A 20,363-nucleotide genomic window follows, 5' to 3' on the forward strand; every position below is an offset into this window, starting at 1 on the left:
AAAATGTATTGGGTCAGTTGATACTAACCCAAGCCCAAGCTTCAACTGCAAATCATGAAATAGGTTTCATTTATTTTTTTTCCTAATTTCATCACTCCAGGAAATAAATTTTTTATTAATTATTTAAATTATTAAAATTTTTAAAACACCAGCATACCCAAAGTGAGCAAAATGGGCTAATATTCTTTACACCACAAATTACTATCATCTATTAAATAGGGAATAAAATACCAACAAATTAAATGACTCACCAACATCACACAAACAAGGCCAAAATCAAAATGATGAATTTTACATTCTATTATCATTAGGTTAAACTCATGATCTTTCCAAATACCATAAAGATAACTCAAAGTACCACTTGGTTTCCCTACAATAATTGCCTTAAAATAGTACATATCCATCAGTTTCCTGGAAAGCAAATTTTACAAAAAATGAAGTTTAAAACTTTTCAGGGAGAACATGCTGGGAGAAAAACATAATGTCAAAGTGTCATTATGAAAAGAAACACTACTGAATAGATTAACTGCAGGAATTTCAAACCAGCAAAACAAAAGAAGTTATACTTTAAAGAAGTCAACAAAAGAAAGGTTATCCAGTGTTAGCAGTTTGACCTAATGTGCAAAATCCTTATTGAGAGTATAGACAATACAAACATATGACCATATAAATATATTTAACCCTCACTGGAAAATCAAATTCTAGGAAGCCAATATATTAAATTATGATCGCTATTTCTCTCCCTGAGCTTATCTATCAAATCTGTTAGACATGCTTATCTAAGTCAGCTTTTGAAATATGACATGTAATTTTTTTTCTCATAGAATAGGCAAGCACACAAATCTGTTAAATCTAAACACAGGAATTGACAGAGCCCAATCAAAATCAGATGAGTAGGCTAAAATAAAAAGTTGGGGGAGAGGCCAAAAAATTTAGCATTTATAGAGCACTTTGAAGTCTGTAAAGTACTCTACACATATTATTTCATTTGATCCTTCCCAATAATTATTAGATAGGTGCTATGATTTTGTAGATGAAGAAATTGTGGCAAGCACGTTGTGATTTGCCTAGGGTCACACTGCTAGTAAGAGTCTGAGGCCAAATTTGAAATTAGGCCTTTTTGACTCCAGGCCCAGCACTCATATACAGTGCACCACCAAGGTGAAGGGAATTCTGCCCACCCCCCCACCCCACCCCCACCTTTATTTCCAATGGGGAAAATTAAAGCATTATAATTTTCTATTATTGGTTAAACTATGCAAGTAGAGGGGCCTGACCTTACTCTAAGAATCCAACAATAAAAAGTTTCAATTGAAGAAACACAGCAGATTCTATTAGTAGTACTAATAGTTAACAGGGCACTCAGTCATACAACCATGTCATTATACAATTTTACTACATATATTAGCAAAATCAAACTTATAAACAATGCTTGAAAGAATGCAACAAAATATTTATATAGAATTATTTTTAACTACCCATGAAAATAAATCATCATTTATCACAGATCACTAAAAATGGTATCAGGAACTAAAGTACCCTTCTTCTACACAATCATAGATACTGAGAGAAGGTAAATACATTATGATTCAAGAATCTGGGGGAAGGATTATTCTTTCCCAACATGACTAATGCAGAAATATGTTGAATGTGATTATACATATATAACCTATATCAGATTGCTTGCTGTCTTGGGGAGGGGAGAGAAAGGGAGAGGGAGAAAAATTTCGAACTTGAAATCTTATAAAAACAAACATTGAAAACTATCTCTAAATATAACTAGAAAATAATAAAATAATTTTATGATAAAAAGGGTTAATAAACCACAACAAAAGAATCTGGGGAAAGCACCCAGGCCATGATTTGGAAGTAGGAGATCTTGGGGATCATCTAGTTCAATCCAATTTCAATTTTTACATGTGAGGCAATTCAGACCCAGACTTTAAGAGACTTACCCAAAGTCACACAAGTAGGAAAAATAGGAGATTTAAAATTTGAACCCAGGTTGCCTGAATTCCAATCCAGTGCTCTATACTACACTATGTTGTTTCTCTTGAAGCTTGTATCAATAATCGACTGACAACTATTTACTAGTTATCTATGTACTATGTGCAAAGCAAGGTACTACAGGAGATAGACATAAGAGACCATCAAAGAACTTACAGTCAAGCTAGGAAGATGAAACATACGTACAGGAAAAGTTCAAAAGTAACAGAAGAAACATAAGACAATACATGATTAATTATTAAATGAATGGCACAGGCAGTAAATGCTATGAATTCAGAAGAAAGATGTTACTATGGATTGGGCTTAGGTTAGGAAGACTTCCTGAAGGAAGTAGGACTTCAACTCGACTTTGAAGGATGGAAAGGATTTGTCTAAATCGAGATTTATACCTAAATGGATAAAACGTATCTGATAATGGCTTCTGTACTTTGGTTTGGGGGAAAACGTTCCCTTGAAATTGTATTTCTTCACATTTGTGTTTTACAATAGAGGGTTTGTGGGCTATGTAGCCATGAATAATAAGAATGGAAACAAGATTAATACCCTTTTATGTGTCTATAGAGTTTGAATGAAGAGTACCTCATTTGTCATTTCTTCAAGCTAATTTTTTATTAAAGGTCATTCCACTGAAACAGATAAATCATGCTTTCAATAACAAACCTATAAAACCACTTGATGATATAAATCAAATATTATATTTATTAAGATTGTACACAAGAGTGAAGTACAATAAGATATCCTATGTCAATTCCTTTGGCTTTTCTCAATTTTCTTTCTAAAATATGCAGTGATAAATGTAAAAGTATATTCAAGTATTTAGCACACTTGTCGATATTAAGATGGAGCAGGTAAAAAAGGGACAATTACTTATTTTGATTTATACATTAAGTCAATCATAAGTTAAAGTATACCAAAAGTATTTTCTAAATTAAAACTTGTGTTCAAATTTTTAAAAATCTTATCATTGGAAAGTATAGAAGAAATTCCAATTTAAGGTCCAAGCTTGTGGGATAACCTGGAGGAACTTTTTGTACCAGGTGGGTCAGTTTCTCCACCCAGTTGGGCATTCAAAAGATCTCGTCAGAGAGCATTCCAGGCAGAAGGAACAGGTTAAGCAAAAGCAAAAAGGCAGGAAAGATATGTAAGGGATCAATGAGTAGATAGTTTATCAGTCAATGCAACAAGTGATTTATAAAGTACCTACTAGATGCTAGGTAATATGCTAAGTACTAGAAAGAAAAACTAGAAAGTTTTTTGACAGTTCCTGCTCTCAAGGAGCTCAAAGTCTAATGGGGAGACAACATGCAAATAACTATGTACAAACAAGATATATGGATATAGATATATCAATAAAATAAACTGGAGATAATCACAGAGGGAAGACATTAGCATTAAGGAAGAAAAGACTTCTCGTAGCAGGTAGGATTTTAGCTGGGACTTAAAATAGAAGACAATCAAGTAAAGAATTCAGGCATGGGGGAGAGCTAGTAAAAATGCACACAATTAGGAGATGCATTAATTATCATGCTCAAGGAACAGCAACTGAATAAGGCTTAAGAAAAAAGAAAGGTAGAAAGGGGCCAGGTTACAAAAAAGAGAGGATTTTATATTTGATCCCAGAAGTGACAGGGAGCCACTGGAATTAGCTGAATGGGAGGGAGGAGGAAAGAGTGACATGGCCACACTTGTCCTTTAGAAAGCTCTATTTAGCAGGCAAGTGGATGGACTAGAATGGAAAGAACGGAAGCAGGAAGATCTATCAGTAGGCAGCTGCAACAGTACAAGAGTGAAGTGATGAGAGTTTGACCCAAGATGGTGGCAGTATCAGAGAAGAGAAAGGAGCATTTAAAAAGATGTTTAAAAAAAAGTAAAATCAATAAGACTTGGAAAAAGATTGGTTATTGTGAGGCTAGAGTGGAGTTGAGGATGATACCTAGATTACAAGACTGGGTGACTAGTAGATGGTGGTGACCTAAATAGTAAAAAGAATGGAAGGAAGAGAAGAAGACTGGGGAGGAGGGGAGGAATAATGTCTTGATTTGGACATGTTGAGTTTCATGTGTCAATGAGACATCCAGTTCAGGATGTCCAATAGGCAGTTGGAGATGAAAGACTGGAAGTCAGCAAAGAATTTAGGAGTAGGTAAGCAAATTTGAGAATCATCAACATAGTGATGATAACCAGATGAAACCATCAAGTGAAATACTATAAAAGGAGAAATGGCCCAGGACAGTGCCTTCAACCACAGCCATGGTCAGTAATCACGACCTCGATGAAGATCCAGCAAAGGAGACTGAGGAGTAGTCAGACCAGTGGGAGAAGAACCAGGAGAGAGCAATATAACAGAAACCTAGAAAGAAAAGAGTTACTAACATCATCAAAGGCTGCGTAGAAGTCAAGAGGAGGGTGAAGACAGAAAAAGCCATTATATATCTGTAAGTTAAGAGAGCTTTGATAACTTTGGAGGAATTTCAGTTGAATGGTGAGGTCAGAAGCCATATGGCAGAGAGTTAAAAAGAGAGAGAGCAAAGGAAGTGGAGGTTTTGATTGTATAAGGACTTCTCAAGAACTTCAGCCGTGAAAAGGATGAGAGATAAGGACAACAGCTAGTGGAAAAGGACAGAGCAAGTGAAGGCTTTCTGATGATGGGGGGCATGTTTGCATGCACTAGAGAGGTAGCCAGTAGATAGGGAGAGGATGAAGATTAGTGAGAACGTGGAAATGACAAGATGAGGTGAAATGTCATCCTCTGTGCATGAAGAATAGTTAGCCAGAGACAGTGGCAGAAAGTATCCAAGTAATAAGAGATGAGGAGGGAGAAGAGAAAGCTTTCAGTGAATGTTCTCAATCTTTTTCAGTGAAATAAGAGACAAAGTTATTGGCTAAGAAGGATGATTAACAGGATGAGCAACTGGAGGTTTGAGGAGAGAAAAGTTTGGAAAAGCCACTGTGGTAAGTGGGATAGTGGAGGATTAGTGAGGTGTAAAAGGATTGCTTTGCCACAGTGAGGGCCTGCTTGAGATAATCTATTTGTGGTAGATCCAGGCACCACTGCTTTGTGGATTTTCACCAGTTTTATTCTGCACCACGTGAATAGCTGCAAATGGTAGAGGTGATCCAAGGTTGATGCTTGAAGCAGTGGGAAATAAGGCTGACAAAGTAGTCTAGTATTGGAGAAGAACAAAATTGTATTTCCAAAATTACTTTTTAAAATACTGCTAAAAATGTATTCAAAATGTCCAGGAATAAATTTACAACCAAAACTATCTCAAAAACAGAGCAAATGGTTACATTATGCTAACATTCATCGGTTTTGTGGGGGGGAACAGTCTTATTAGCACATTGCTTTGTCCATCTGCTTAAAATTTATGATTTTAGGCCCCTTTTGTGAAACAATACACAATCTTCTGACTATTCAAAATAACAGGGAACCATGACACTCATAATCAGAATCATTTGTAATAAGTCTTTGTCATGTATTAAAGCTGGGCCTTATTTTCTACACTAGCATGCTCTGAAAAAATATGTGTTTAAGAGAATTTTGCACCATATTCTGTTTCCCCAATGGCTTCCAATAGAATTTCAGAGATATTCAATTGGCAGAAAATTTAGGCTCCCAAAAATAATAAAAAATTGCACTTAAAAATAAAAATATTTTATTTAATAATCATTTTGGTTTTGCCAATGCACAGACTCTTCCTTACTCTCTCCCTTCTCACTGTCCCTATCCCAGGTCAGTCCACACAGAGCAAGTACTTAATAACTCCATTCATTATTCACTCGTTTAATCTTTTATCTGTTCATGAGACCCTTTTGAGCTCTAGATATATAATCCTATAATCTTCTGCCAGACTATTATTATAAAAGACTTTGAAGGGTTCCCAGCTTCCAGACTCCCCTATACTCCATAGCCTACTACTTTTAGTCTTGAGAACAGACTGCCTTTACACAGGCTTCTTCTTGACTCTACTAAATTCTCAATTCCCTCACTAGACCCAACCATGCCAACTAGCTATTATACTGTATGTGTCCACTTCTCAGCTAAATTTCTAGAAAAAGCCACAAATTTTGGTACTTTGAGTTCCTTTCATCTCACTCCTAAATCCATTATACAATCTAGCTTTGAACCTCATCACTCACCTAAAATTCCTCTCTACAAAATTACTAATGATCGGGGCAGCTAGGTGGCGCAGTGGATAGAGCACTGGCCCTGGAGTCAGGAGTACCTGAGTTCAAATCGGGCCTCAGACGCTTAACACTTACTTAGCTGTGTGACCCTCGGCAAGTCACTTAACCCCAATTGCCTCACTAAAAAAAAAAAAAAAATGAAAAAAAAAATTACTAATGATCTCTCAACTGCCAAATCTAATTACCTCTTCTTGATCTTCCTCTTTCTCCACCTCTTTGCAGCATATGACACAGCTGACCATCTTCTCTTTCTGGAGGCACTGTGCGCAAAACGAACTCTACATTCTGTCTCTGTGCTTTTGTTATCCAGCTCATTCTTTTTTTTTCTGATAAAAGTATTTTTTTCCAGTTACATGTAAATATAGTTCTCGACATTTGTTCATACAAGCTTTCCAATTTCAGATTTTTCTCCCTCCCTCCCCTAGACAGCAGGTAATCTGATATAGGTTATTTATTTATTTATTTATTTATTTATAAAACATTAAACATATTTCTGCATTAGTCATGTTATAAGAGAAAAATCAGAACAATGAGGAAAAACCTCAAAATAGAAAAACAACAGCACCAAAAACAAAAGAAATAGTATGTTTCAATCAGCATCTATACTCCACAGTTCTTTTTTTTCCTGGATTTGGAGATCCTCTTCCATCATTAGTCCCCTGGAACTCTTCTGTACCATTGCATTGGTGAGAAGAATATAGTCCATCACAGTAAATCAACACTCAATGTTGATGATACTCTGTACAATGTTCTTCTGGTTCTGCTCATCTCACTCATCATCATCCCATGCAAGACCCTCCAGGTTTCTCTGAACTCCTCCTGCTCATCGTTTCTTGCAGCACAATAGTATTCTATTACATTCATATACCACAACTTGTCCAGCCATTCCCCAATTGATGCGCAACCCCTCAACTTCCAATTCCTTGCCACCACATAAAGAGCAGCTATAAATATTTTTGTATATATGGGTCCTTTTCCCTTTTCCATGATCTCTTTGGGGAAAAGACCCAAAAGTGGTATTGCTGGGTCATAGGGTATTATCCAGCTCATTCTTGATTCCCCTAGCAGGCTGACAGCTCCATCTCTTGTTCTGGATCTTCACGCAGAGCATCCCCCAAAGCCCAACAGGAACCCTCCCCTTTTCTTCCTCTCTACTATCTTCATTGGTGATCTCATCAGCTCCCATTTCAGACATCATCCCCCATGCAGATGATTACCAGATCTCCATAGCCAGCCCCAGTCTCTTCACCAACTACCTTTTGGACATTTTAAACTGGACGTTCTAGAAACAACTCAACAAACACTCCACTCTTCCCAACTTCCCTGTTACTGCCAAAGACACCACCACCCTTCTAGTCACTCATTTTCACAATCTCAGTGTAGTCCTAAACTCCTCTTCTCACCCAATCCACATAATCAGCTGCCAGATATAATCATTCCTTTCTCCATGACATCCCTAGCATGTGGCCTGTCCTTTCCACAGCTGTAATCCTACTTCAGGTGCTTATCACTCCTCACCAACAGTCCTGAAATAGCCTTTTCTTTGGTTTCCCTGCCCAGCCTCTCCCCACACTAATCCATCTTCCACTAAACTGCCAAAGTGATTTTCCCAAACCCACAGTACCCCCCAAGTCCCCAACGAGCTCCAATGGCTCTCTGTTAGGCACTGAGTGCTCTTCCCTCTCTTTAATCTTATACTTTACTTCCCTCCATGCCCTGATGAGCCAGCTGCACTGCCCTGCCTGCTGTTCTTCACATACCGCATGACATCTCCAGTCTCCCTGCCTCTGCACTAGCTGTTTCTTGTAACACAAATGCTGTTCCTCCCAAACTGCAACTCTAAGGCTCCTTGACTTCATTTAAAGTCCTACTTCAGTGCTACCACCTCCTTGTGGCTCTCCCCCAAGGTAACGTTCCATCTACTTTGTACCTTCTATGTTCTTAGCATAGCACAGTGACTGGCACATATTAGGATTTAATAAACGTTTGCTGATTGAATGGTATTTAAATTAAAAGCTTCTATAGGAAAAGTATCTGAGTATTTTTATTCGATTGAAATTATCAGAAATTTTAGACAGTGGGAAAGAATCACTAGAATTTGTACTCAAATTTAGACACAAAAATGTAAATCTCACAATAAATATTACTGGTGATTACATTATTACATTACCATTTGAGTACCTATTTATTTATATATCCCATACTTCAGTTAAGTTTTGACAATGCCTAAGAACTGTACTGCCATCTTTGGGATAAAATGTAAAACTCAACTGCAGATATGGGTAGTACTCAGACTCACTTAAAATTCTAAAAAAGAACAATTCATTTAAATTGGCATTTTTATTATACTCCCAAGGGTTCCTTCCCATTTATGAGTAGACTCTTCCTATATATTACATATATATATATACATATATACATATATATATATATCTTTAATTAAAAAGCAATGTGCATGGGGCAGCTAGGTGGCACAGTGGATAGAGCACTGGCCCTGGATTCAGGAGGACCCAAGTTCAAATCTGGCCTCAGACACTTAACAATTACTAGCTGTGTGACCCTGGGCAAGTCACTTAACCCCAATTGCCTCACCAAAAAAAAAGAAAGAAAGAAAGAATGAAAGAAAGGGGGCAGCTAGGTGGCATAGTGGATAGAGCACTGGCCCTGGATTCAGGAGTACCTGAGTTCAAATTCAGCCTCAGACACTTAATATTTACTAGCTGTGTGACCCTGGGCAAGTCACTTAACCCCAACTGACTCACCAAAAAAAAAAAAAAAAGCAAAAGCAATGTGCCAACTTTTCCAAAGCCACTGGAGGCAGAAAAGCTACCAAAAATCATGTAAAATTCCCTTGATGAGTTTCTACTATTATATTTCATCCACAAAGATAAGAAAAAAAATGTAATACTTATTTGGTAGACAATGCAAAAAAAAAGAGAGATTCATATTTATGTTATTTAGAAATAGCTAATTAATTACTTTTAAGTCCTCTGTTTTTATATGATAGAAAATTAAGCAAAAACTACATAATTCCTTTGCCTAGATATTTACAGACATCTAATCTACAATATAGTGAATTATTATTATTTTAACTAGGACAGTTCCAAGAAGACTGGAACATTTTTTATATTACAGATGACAAGCTAATGACATGATCTGTACTTGTAAAATCCTTAGGGAATCAGCAAAGACACTAGTTGAGATAATTAATAGCTTTAGCAAAATTATACACTACAAAATAAACCATCAAAAATCAATAGCATTTCTATATAATAATAACAAAACTCAAGAAGCAATAACAGAAAGAGAACACCCATTCCAAATAACTACAAAGTACACCAAATAGCTAGGAACCAACCTATAAAAAGTACACAAAAGATCTGTATAGGTTCAATTACAAAGTACTCCTCAAAGAAATAAAGCAGTTCAAATAACTGGAGGAATATTCAGTTCTCGTGGTTAGGCCATACCAATATAACAGCAAGGAGGGAAAGTACCAAAATTAATTTATACTTTTAATGCTATGCCTATCAAATTACCAAGTTCTTTATAGAACCTGATGAAATAATAAATTTCATTTCAAAAAACAAAAGATCGAGAATATAAAGAGAAATGAGAAAAAAAAATAGAGGCAAAGGGGTAATAGCACTTCCAGAGTTCAAACTATATTATAAACCGGCAGTCATAAAAATCTGGTTTTGATGGTTCAAAAACACATCCTATTGGTTTTTAAAAACCAGAAAAATAGATCATTGAAACAGACTAGAGGAGGGGGAATCAGAAACAATAGAATTCAATAATCCAGCATTTGATAACATGGAAAACAAAGTACCTAAGCTAAAACTCTGACTTTAATATTTAAGATCATACTATACAAAATTTATTAGAAAATGATATAACTCATAGGAATGAAAAGGAAATGTATCTTAAACAAACAAAATATAGAAGCAATTGACAAATATATTATGTGTGTATGTATACAGAGAAAGACACAAATAGGCATCACCCAACAGATAAGTCGTCAAAGCATATAACAAACAGTTCTCAAAAGAAAAATCGAAAAGTACTCAAACTCACATGAAAGAATGCTCCAAATTACTAATAACAAGAGCAATGCAAATCAAAACAACCCTGAGGTTTCACCTCTTCCCCTGCAAATTAGCAAAGATGATTTAAAAACTGCAATAGTTAATGTTGGAGGGGTTGTGGAACAATAGGCACAGTGATACATTGGTGGCGGAGCTCTAAAATAGTATAATCATTTCAGAAAGTAATTTGTAATCACTCATATGGTGACTAATGTAATAGTCTGCATATGTTTTAGTTGAATTATTCTTTTCTTACGTAAAATAATTTCCTAGTATTTGTAATGGTCTCTTAAGTTCTGCAACTGTCTATAGCATGCTAAAACACACACAACCTCAGGCCCAAAGTTTCTACTTCTGGACATATAACCCACAGGGTCAGACGTAGAAAATGTGATCCCAGAAACACCAAAGTATTTATAGCTGCTTTTTTGGTAGTAGAAAAAGACTGAATACACAGTAGATGCGCTCAAGTCTCTATTAGGGGTATATGTAAGAGTCCACAGGGGTGTATGGAGTGTTCAGGGAGGACTAGCACCTCTGGTGTAAAGACTTGCTGAGCCCCTTTCAAGGCTGCTCATCCACATTTTGTATCCACCTGTCATTCCATCTATGGCTCCAAGAAGCTCTGGCACGTGGAGCAACCATACCCTGGAAAAAGCATCTCAGCAGACAGGCTGCACCTGGTTGAGAATAACTAACAGGCCTCAAACCCACTGGTGAGTTAGGGGTGTCTACCCTAAGCATGGAATTGGCAGATGAGAACAATTTGTTCCGATGGCCTTGGCCGCTAAAGCAGGCCCTGCTTTGATCAGACATCAAAGAAGCCAATGTCATCCATTGCATCCTGGGCCATTTCCAGTCATCTTGACTTTTTTTCTGCCCCTGGACTCGATGTCTCTAGAAAAGAAGGTAAGGCTGATGACTTTGCACAACTCTGCCTCACTTCAATCTAATTCATGAGCAAGTCAAGGTATCACCCTGTGTTGTCACTGTTCGTCCACAATAATATCAGCTTACGTTTATCTAAGGTGTTATGGTTACCAAAATGGTATGTGAATGCAATGGAATATTGAGATATAGAAATGGAATAATGCAGGATCAGAAAATCTGAATGTGAAGAAGATAGCAAAGCACAGAAAGACCCGGAATGATGAAGAGCAAAGTGAGCAGCCATAAGAAAATAATAAGTAATGACCACACCAATGTATATGAGAAGAAATCAGCAAGACAAACCAAAGAACACTGTGGAACTACAGTGACCACAACTGTGCCAGGAAAAAAAAAAAAGGAGAAGGGAAGCTGCACCTCCCTCCCTTCTTTGCAGACATGGACAGAAAATGGGCATGTAACACTGCATGTATTGTCAGATTCAAACAGGTTAATTAGCTTGACTAAACTTTTTTCTTCCATTTTTTTATTCTTTGTCACGAAAGGTGGCTTTCTGGGGCCAGGGGGTGGAGTGGGGAGGGAGTGAGTTAATATATCTAGAAATAAAGATAATATTTTAAAAGACCAATTTTTTTCAAAATGCTTTGAACTCAGTTGATCAGTTTTCCACTTTCAGAGAAAGCACTATAGTTTAAATTTTTCTGGGTCTTTCTCAAATTCAATATTGTCTTTTTACATGCATAACTGAGTTCTGAGCTAGTCATTTTCCCCTTTGTTACATTCAACTTCAGCTTTGCACTGTCATCATCAAAAACAAAAAGCAGTTAAGTTAATTGCTAGCGAATATGACGCAAACAGTTTCCCTGACAACAGCCCAAGTTCTGGAGTGCCAGTTCCAGGACTTCTTCATTTGTTTGCCCTCGGTCTGACGATGTAGGCACCAGCCTCCTGTTTCACTAAGCAGCCAATGTAACATATACACAGTCCCGCTCACTTAACCATTTACTGGTTGCCACAGCAATTTCAATTCACCCACGTTACGATTCTTAGAATCAGAGATGTAGAGCTAGAAGAGAATGCAGAGATAAGTAATCCAACTCTCATTTTACAGTTGAGGAAACTGAAGTCCAGGGCTGCTGCTTTTCATACCACTTCTACACTAGTAACATGAAAACACACACGGATGCCTCATTAGAAGATGGAGGTAACCCTGGGTTCTCCAACAACATGCCAGATGAGCAGAAGCTCATCTGGAAGATTCCAGCATGCTGGAATATATTTGAATACAATCCTGGCAATGAGTCGAGCCTCTTTTCCAAGGCCTAGCCTAGCTAAATATGAAGAAGATCATAACCAATAGGCTGGACACTTGGTCATGAGTTCATTGGCCATGGAAACCCAAAAAAAAACAATAAAGAAAAACACAACATGACCCTCAGTTCTAGGAAGCTCAGGGCAGCGTACACAGCGATACCACAGAATCACGGTCTTCAGACTTGCTGTAAACTTTAACTTAGCTAAAAGTAAAATCTTTGTCCAATAAGTTGACTTACTACAGAAGGAATGAAATTACAGCCATCTTGATACTTTGTATAAAAAGGCATATAATTATATGTTTAAAATAATTGTCCATGTTCATTCAGGAGTACTTGTTTTCCCAAAAACATTAGCCAAGTCTTTTAAAATGTGCATTTGTTTTTGATAGTATCTAATTTGGAAATGAGACAAACCACACTAAAATTATTTTCCACCTTCCAATTATATAAACCTGAGATTTAAGTATAACAAACCAAGTACTTGTACAACCTAGTTACTATATGCCACGTATCATGGGAAAGAAGAAGTGAGGGAATAGTTTGTTTCAAAAAGTCTGTGGGGACCTAGGAAACTGAGGACAAACCACAATATGTGAAAGAATACAATCAGAGATTCCAAAGAGTATCAACAGCAGTTTTATTATTGTCCTACAACTTGTCAAAACAGTTTACTAGGTGGCCCAGATAAAACCTATATGGGGAATCCTGAATGGCAGAAGGCTCAAATTCTGCTAAATATGTCAGGAAAGCTTCAAGATGAGCTTTTCTTATTATTGCTGAAGAAATTTACTTTAAAATTTATATTTTTGGGGAGGAGAACCAAGAGGGAAGAGAAGTCAGCATTGTTGCAGATTTCTTCCAACACATCACTCTACAACAACTTTTAAAAGCATTTCAATCCAGATTCTGGGAATTTGTTGGGAAAACCAACAAAAAGTCAGTGAATCATCTTTCCAGCCTAGCATAGTCAGGACAGAAAGAGAGCTCTACAGACACTGGAGCAGGGTCTATCTGGGAGCACAGCACAGTAGAAATAGCACTAGCTTTTGACAGAAGGGTGACAGCAGCAGGAGAAACCAAGAGTCCCAGGATTGTAATGGGGCAGAATATTTGGTCAAAAGGAGATCCCAGGGGACCCCCTATACTAGTCATGGGGGCCATTTAGCAACACATCACCCATTACCCATTTCTAGGCCACAGTTTCAGGGCAACTGGTTGCCCATTAACTAGTTCAGGCTGAAGACATGAGGGAGGAAGGGCTCTGTGTAAACAGAAAAATGAAGGCCACAAGGAAAGTGATCAGCCCTCTCCCTAGATCATGCCACTTTGGAAGCACCAAAAACTTAAAAGACTCCCACTAAACTATAAAAGTAGCAGAAGTTTATAAAAGATAGAAGTTCAGGATAGACATCCTACCCCACCCTCAGGGGTGAGCAGAGTCCAACTCTAACAGAGAATCAAAAATCAAGAAATAGACTGGAAAAGTGAACAAATAATAAAAAATAATCTGAGCATAAAAAAACTACTATGATGACAGGTAAGTTCAAGATACAAACCCAGGAAAAGAGTATGACTTGAAAACATCTACAAACAAAGCCTCAATGATAAATGCAGATTGGATGCAAGTACAGAAAGAATTCCTAGAAGAGCTAAAGAGGTGTGTTTTTAAGAGCAAAAAAAATTTTTAAGCAAATAAGAGCAATATAGGGAAAATTAGGGAAAGAAATAAAAGCAATGAAAGAAAATCATGAAAAGAGAATTAAATTAAATTATGAAAAGAAAATTCATTAATTGGAGTTTGGTAAAAGAGGCACAAAAATACTAAAGAAAATAACTCCTTAAAAATTGGAACTAGAGAAGCATTAGACTTTTAGAAATTTTAGATATGACAGACCTCTGGAAAAAGCTGAGTGGAAATAGAAAGGATATGCCTTGTTCTGAGCTATACATATCACTTTCATAAAAAACTGGCCCTGTATTAGACTATAAAAACCTCACAGACAAATGCAGAAAAGCAGAAATATTAAGTGTGCCTTTTTTGGATAACAATGCAAAAAAAAAGTTTCATTCAATAAAGGGCCTTGGAAGCAAAAATTGAAAATTAATTGGAAACTAAATTATTAATTCTAAAGAATGACTAGAAAACATATCTTTAAATGCTTGCTAAAAATACATTAAAATAAAATGTGAGCATAATAAATGCTTATATAATAATACATAATAAAAGAGAGAAAGAACAAATAAATAAATTGGGTGTGCAATTAAAAATTAGAAAAAGAACAAGTTTTAAATCCCCAATTAAGCACCAAAATAGAAATCCTGAAAATCAAAGAAGTAATGAGCAAAACTGAAAGTTTTTTTTAAAAATGAACTAATAAATAAAACTAAGAGCTAGCTGGTTTAGTGGGGGGGGGGATAAAATAAAATAAACTATTGGTTAATTTGATTTTTTTTTTGCAGGGCAATGGGGGGTAAGTGACTTGCCCAGGGTCACACAGCCAGTGAGTGTCAAGTGTCTGAGGCCGGATTTGAACTCAGGTCCTCCTGAATCCAAGAGCAGTGCTTTATCCACTGCACCACCTAGCTGCCCCAATTTGATTTTTTAAAGAAGAAAACCAAATTACCAGTATCAAAAAAATGAAAAGGGTGAATGAACCACCAAAATGAAGATGAAATTAGAATACTTTTACTAAATTATACCTCAAAAAACTGTCAATCTAAGTGAATTATATGAATATTTACACAAAACTGCACAGATTAAAAGAAGAGGAACTAGAGTAGTTAAATAACCCTATCTTGAAAAAAGAAATTGAACAAGCAATAAGTGAGCTCCCTAAGAAAACATCACCAGCAACATATGAATTTACAAATTAATTCTACCAAACATTTAAAGAACAATTAATTCCAATACTACATAAACTATTTGAAAGATTAGGTAAAGAAGTAGTCCTATCAAATTCCTTCTATGACAACAAATATATGGTTTTGAAACCTAAATTAGGAAGAGCAAAAACAAAGGAAAACTAGACCAATTTCCCTAATAAATATTGATGCAAAAAAATTAATAAAAAAGAGACTACAGCAATATATCACGCAGATGATATGACCAGATGAGATTTAAACCAGGAATACAGGACTGGTTCAATATTAGGAAAACTATAAGCATAACTGACCACATCGATAACAAAAACAAAAATAATATGATTATATCAATAGATGCAGAAAAGGCTTTTGACAAAATACAACACCCATTCCTGTTTTTAAAAAACACTAGAAAGTATAGGAATACATGGAACCTTTCTTAAAATAATAAATAGTATCTATCTAAAACCAAAAGAAACCATTATTTGTAACAGGGATAAACTAAACGCATTCCCAATAAGATCAAGGATAAGACAAGGATGTCTATTATCACTGTTATTATTCAATATTGAACTAGAAATGCTAGCTATTCCAATAAGACCAAAAAAAAAAGAAGAAGAAAAAGAAAAAGAAATTGAATAAGAACAGTCAATGAGGAAACAAAATTATTACTCCTTGAAGATATGATAGTATATTTAGAGAACCCTAAGGAATTAACTAAAAAACTAGTTGAAACAATTAACAACTTTAGCAAAATTGCAGGAAAAAAACAAACCTATATAAACCATCAGCATTTCTATATATTACCACCAACAAAACCCAGCAGGAAGAGACAGAAAAATAAATTCCATTTAAAATAACTGCATACACTATAAATTCCTGAGAGTCTACTTGCCAATTCAAATCCAGGAACTACATGAACACAATTACAAAACATTTTATAAACAAATAAAATCAGATTTAAATAAATAGAGAAATATTCATTGCTAATGAGTCAGTCAAGACAATATAATAATAACAATTCTACCTAAATCAATTTATTTAGTGACATACTGATCCAACTACCAAAGAATTATTTTATAGAGCTAAAAAAACAATTTAAAAATTCATCTTACATAATAAAAGGTCAAGAATATCAAAGGAATCAATGAAAAAATGTGAAGAATGGTGCCAACCAGTACCAGATTTCAAACTATAATACAAATCAATAATCATCAAAACAATGCAGTACTGGCTAAGAATCAGTACACAATATACAGTAGTAAATGACCATAGTAATCCAGTATTTGATAAAATTAAAGATTTGGGGGGCACAAGAACTAATTATTTAACAAAAACTGTTGGTAAAACTGGAAAGCAGTATGGAAGAAACTAGGAATAGACCAACATCTCACATGAAATACTAAAATATGGTCAAAATAGGTACCTAATTTGACATAAAAAAATGAACTCATAAGCAAAGTTTTGTTTTTGTTCAGTCATTTTCACTTTTATCTGACTCTTTGTGACCCCATTTGGGGTTTTCTTGACAAAGATACTGGAGTGGTTTGCCATTTCTTTCCCCAGCTCATTTTACAGATAAGGAAACTGAGGCAAACAGGGTTAATGACTTGCCCAGGGTCATACAACTAGAAAGTATCTGAGACCAGATATGAACTAAGGAAGATGAGTCTGCCTGACTCTAGACCTGGTACTATATTCACTACACCACCTAGCTGCCCAAACAAATTCAGGGAGCACAGAAAAACATACCTGTCAGATCTATAGATAAGGGAAAAGTTTATGAACAAGCAAGATATAAGATCACACGAGGTAAAATGGATAATTTTGATTACATTAAATTTTAAAAGTTTTACACAAATAAAACCAATGCAGACAAAATTAGAAAGAAAACAGGAAACTGGGGGGGGGTACAGTAAGTTTCCCTGATAAAGGCCTCATTTCTCACATATATAGAGAACTGAGTCAAGTTAATAAAAATAAGAGCCATTCCCCAATTGATAGATGGCCAAAGCACATTAACAGTTTTTAGAAAACAAAATCAAAGCTATCAATAGTCATATGAAAAATGCCCTAAATCACTAATAATTAGAGAAATACAAATTTAAAACAACTCTGAGATACCACTTCACATCTATCAGATTGACAAAGAAAAGGATAATGACAAATGCTAGAGGGAATGTACACTAATGAACTGTTAGATGGAGTTGTGAACTGGTCTAACCATTTTGAAGAACAATTTGGAACTATGCCTAAAGGGCAATAAAACTGCATCTGCCCTTTGACACGACAATATCACTACTAGGTAGGTATCCCAAAGAGATCAAATAGAAAGGAAAAGGACCTATACGGACAAATATTTATAGCAATTCTTTGTGTGTTAGCAAAGAACTAAAAATTGAAGGGATGCTCATCAATTGCAGAATGGCCAAACAAGTTGTGATATATGATTATGGTGCAATACTATTGTGCTATAAGAGGGAGGTGGTTTCAGAAAAACTTGGAAGACATATGAATTGATCTGAGTGAAGTGAGGTGAAATAGATCATTATACACAGTAACAGCACATTGTAATAATGATCAACCATGAAAGACTTACCCACTGTGATCAACACAAAGATCTAAGACAATTCCAAAGGACTCATGATAACATATATGTGTGTGGGATCACATATACAGAGAGAACTGATGAACTCTAAATGTAAATTGAAGCATATTGCTTTTCACTTTATTTTTCTTACCTTTTTTGTTTTGTTTTGTCATGATTGATCCTTCCTTCACATTATTGCCTGTATCCAACCTTGCAAAATCTACTATTGCTTTCATTTACAAAGCACATCAAAATTTTACCCTTTTTTATATCAGAAGTTCTTAACCTTTGTGTATGTGTCATGGGTCTCTGAGGCAGTGTCTAGATTTCCCAGAGTTACCAATGATCTCTTAATTGCCAAATTTAATTAACTTTATTCAATCCTCATTCTCTACCTCTCTTTAAAGCCCTCTTCAGTTCTAAAAATGCTATAAAGAGAAAGTCTATATGACATTTCCTAGCTGAAAGCTCACTAGTAAATAGTCTTCAATACTATCTGTTTGCTATAATGGTGTGTATGTGGTATTTTTTTTTCAAACATATCACTTTTAAAATAAGAACCTGTATGAATCAGAGTCAGACTCACTAATCACATTATCTGGAAATGAGAAACTTATTGGAATTTCATAATGAAGCAAATGAAATCATGTTATTGGCACACTGTGCATTTTAAATGATGAACTCAGCTCCATAATTTGGTGACAATTCTCAAAGGAATCAGCTATCATTATTGCCATCAGAGATCTCAGAAATGAAATGGTTATAAAATCAGGAAATGGGCATTGGTAAGCAATATAAATAATTTTTAAACATGAATAAATTATAAAGCTATTGAGTAGGTAATGCCTTTCTGAAAGACATTTTGTGTAATTTACCAAAGTGATGAATTCCTTGTTTAGCAACATTGCTACCATAGTGAGTAGGAGCTATTATTATGTAAATATAAAAAGAACAAGTTATGGGGTAGCTAGGTGGTGAAGTAGATAAAGCACTGGCCCTGGATTCAGGAGGACCTGAGTTCAAATCCGGCCTTGGACACTTAACACTTACTAGCTGTGTGACCCTGGGCAAGTCACTTAACCCCCATTGTCCTGCAAAAAAAAAAACTTACTAGCTGTGTGACCCTGGGCAAGTCACTTAACCCCAATTGCCTCAGGAAAAAAAGAAAGAAAAAGAACAAGTTTTACAAAGAAATCAACCCATTTCAAGCTTCCTTGACTTTTTTTTTTGGGGGGGGGAGGAACAGGGCAATGAGGGTTTAGTGACTTGCCCAGGGTTACACAACTAGTAAGGGTCAAGTGTCCAAGGTCGAATTTGAACTCAGGTCCTCCTGAATCCAGGGCAGGTACTTTATCCACTGCACCACCTAGCTGCCCCCAACTTTAATACAAATTTCACTAAACTTGGGTGAAATTAACGCAATGAATAAATCTTGTAAACCATTTAATACTTCCCAGTTAATGATGCTCAACATTTCAGGATATAGAGGCATCACTGTAATAGTAGAAAAACAACCTGGTCTTGACATTCCACCATCTTGCTGGGCAAGGGGAAAGCACTTCATCTAAACTGTTACCTACGTCTACAAAACAGGAATTCCCAGCGTGTACCGTATTCCTCCAAAGGTAATTGTAGAAGCACTTAGGAAATGCCAAGCCCCCAAACATGTGGATGATGATGATGAATTTACTCCCCCATTAGAAACTTGACTGGAAACAGACATAGTTGGGAATAAGCAAACACCTACAGAATCAAAGGGAAGGTCTTGGCAACAAAATATAGCAGGCTGAGAAGGGACCGCCACAACTTTCAGGTAGCTAGCCTGAATTTCAAAGAAATAGTCAAGGTAATCTTTACAACTCCAGAAAAGTCTCTGTAGGCCCTTGCTATCAGGAGAAACACTATGTCTGAGCGGTGTGTAGAGAGCAAATGAAGCCTTAATTTAATCAGCCCTGCAGTGACCATTATGGCAGCTGAAATGCTAGAGAGGGAGGATCAACTTACTGCTGAGCACTAAAAGAGCTAAGAAGCCCCCTTTGAGTTGCAGTACAAGCATACCTCGTTTTATTGTGCTTCACTTTATTGCATTTCACAGTTGGTGCATTTTTTTTTCTTTACAAATTGAAGGTTTGTGACAACCCTGTATTGAGCAAGTCTATTGACACTGTTTTTCCAAAATCATGTGTTCACACTGTGTCTGTATCACACTTTGGTCATTCTCACAATATTTCAAATGTTTTCATTATTATTATTATTATTATTATTATTATTATTATTATTATATCTATTATGGTGATATGAGATCAGTGATCTTTGATGTTACTATTTTAATTGTTTGGGGGCACCATGAACCCTACCCATATAAGATAACAAATTTAATCAATAAATGTTATATGTGTTCTACTAAGTGTTCCACTGACCCCT

General features: G+C 35.9%; 1 protein-coding gene across 2 annotated transcripts in view; it reads right to left on the minus strand.

Moving 5' to 3' along the window:
* PDE3B (phosphodiesterase 3B) overlaps positions 1 to 20,363 on the minus strand; it is a 169,224-nt gene that overhangs the window by 120,290 nt on the left and 28,571 nt on the right. The gene's annotated exons all lie outside the window — the stretch shown is intronic.

The sequence above is a fragment of the Dromiciops gliroides genome, chromosome 6, assembly GCF_019393635.1.
Source record: "Dromiciops gliroides isolate mDroGli1 chromosome 6, mDroGli1.pri, whole genome shotgun sequence".
Taxonomy (NCBI): domain Eukaryota; kingdom Metazoa; phylum Chordata; class Mammalia; order Microbiotheria; family Microbiotheriidae; genus Dromiciops; species Dromiciops gliroides.